Here is a 2,017-nt window from a genome sequence, read left to right as displayed (position 1 = left end):
GATAAATAAATCAGACAAACACTAATAGAAACGCAAAAGAACTGAGTAATGTAATAAGGAAGATTGAATTATTTTATATATATATATACACATACCCATACGTGCTTATATATGTGAGTTTGTGTTTGTGTATTCCCCACATGGAAAATTTACTACACCATAAAAGGTAGTCATAAATTCCACGTATGCTGTATTCTGTAACCATAATAAATTAAGAATAGAAATTTTAAACAAGAAAAGAAGCATAGTTTACATAATCCTAGAGGTCGGGTTTTATCTTAATAAATAATCCTTGGATTAAAAGGGGATCATGAGGACTGAGGAGATGGTGGGCTGGCGGTGAGCGGCTGTCAGGGATGAAAACAGGTATGCTTGGAAGCAGATTTTAAAAGCATTTTCTCTTCAGATCATCTTCTTTCACACCACCTGATAAGCATCTCAAGTTACCATGGTGTTAACAGCAGTAAAATGGGCGATATTAAACAGAACTATCTGAAAACATCTATTTCCGATTCAAAACGGTGCTTTATATTGTGTTTGTCATGAATCTACGTATTCTCCTCTTCCAGATGACTATAATTGCAAGTAGAGTTTGCTTTGACAGCGGATGGCAGGATGATAGTATGCTACCACCCTTCTGTGGACATTCCCTATGAACATATGAAATCTATTGCAATGGCCAGATCCTGCACATAACAACGAAGAAACACGTGATGAAGTGCTGAAAACCAGATTAGAAGAAGAAAATGAACACTTCGAGCAAGGACCTATGATAGAACAACTTAGCAAAATGTTCTTGGCTACTAAGCACCGTTTGTATCCTCATAGATGTCTTAGGAAACTGGATCCTCCAAAAGACACATGATATTGAGATTTTCAGGAATCAAAGAGATGTTAAAAGGGGGGATCATGCAAGGAATTTTGAAGTTTTAGGACTCAAATAACAATAAAACCTCACAAATTACTGTTTGTAAAACACAGCTAACATAGTCCTTTGATGGAAATGTATAATTTCAAGTAAATTTACCAAACACACAAAGTTAGAAAATGAATAAGCTAAACATTCAGTTAAAGACGTTGAAAATGTAGCAGAGAGAATAAAGAAGCCACCTGAAAGAAACACGAAGAATTGACAACATTAAAAAAGAAATTAATAAAATGGGTGGCTCAGTTTGTTGAGTCTCCGCCTCTAGATTTCAACTCAGGTCCTGATCCCAGGGTCATGAGATTGAGTCCACATTGCATTGAGCATGGAGCTTGCTTAAGATTCTCTCTCTCTCTCTCTCTCTCTGTCCCTCCTTCTCCCTCTACCTTGCTCCTGTGTGCTCTCTCTCTCAAAATTAAGAAAAATAATAACAATAGCAACAAAACTAAAGCTCTCTAGCAAGGTCAAGCAAGAAAAAGAAAAAGAACAACGAAAACAGAAACTTGCAATGAAAAAGAAAAATAGTTACAGAGGTAATAGATTTTAAGTAAAAAATATTATGAGTAATCACATCAGAATAGACTTGGTAATTTACAAGATCTTTGCTTAAACTATTTGGAAAAATGAAAAGTGCCCAAAGTAGAAGAATTGAATAGGTCAGTAAGCAATAGAAACATTTAATGGTAGTATAAGACCTCCTCACCACCAAAACTTTGTAGCCCTTGGTCTCTTTCACATGGAATTTCTACTAAATTTTTAAGGAAATATTAATCTTACATTGTTTTTTTTTCCAAAAAAGAAGCACTGCAGCTTATTTAATGAGATTAGTGCAATCTTGATTCTGCTAGTATCCGATAAAGGCAATAAAAATGTTATAAGCCAGTTTCACTTGTAGATGCATGTTTCAGTATTCTAAATTAAATATTAGCTAAACAAACATTCGATTATTATAAAATAATTTATTATTCAGATCAAGTTCATCCCAGGAATGCATTGAAGTCTCAATCAACATAAAAAATATGTAAGAGAATTTATCATGTTAGTAGACAAAGAAAGTGACTATTTAAATTGACGCAGAAAAATCATTTGATA

General features: G+C 34.0%; 1 pseudogene; it reads left to right on the top strand.

Moving 5' to 3' along the window:
* Positions 1-448: 448 nt before the first annotated feature.
* LOC115302130 lies at positions 449-865 on the top strand (annotated as a pseudogene).
* The last annotated feature ends 1,152 nt before the right edge of the window (positions 866-2,017 follow it).

This window comes from Suricata suricatta, chromosome 1 (genome assembly GCF_006229205.1).
Source record: "Suricata suricatta isolate VVHF042 chromosome 1, meerkat_22Aug2017_6uvM2_HiC, whole genome shotgun sequence".
Taxonomy (NCBI): domain Eukaryota; kingdom Metazoa; phylum Chordata; class Mammalia; order Carnivora; family Herpestidae; genus Suricata; species Suricata suricatta.
Note: the sequence above shows the minus strand (reverse complement) of the source record. Positions and strands in the feature narration are given on the sequence as shown.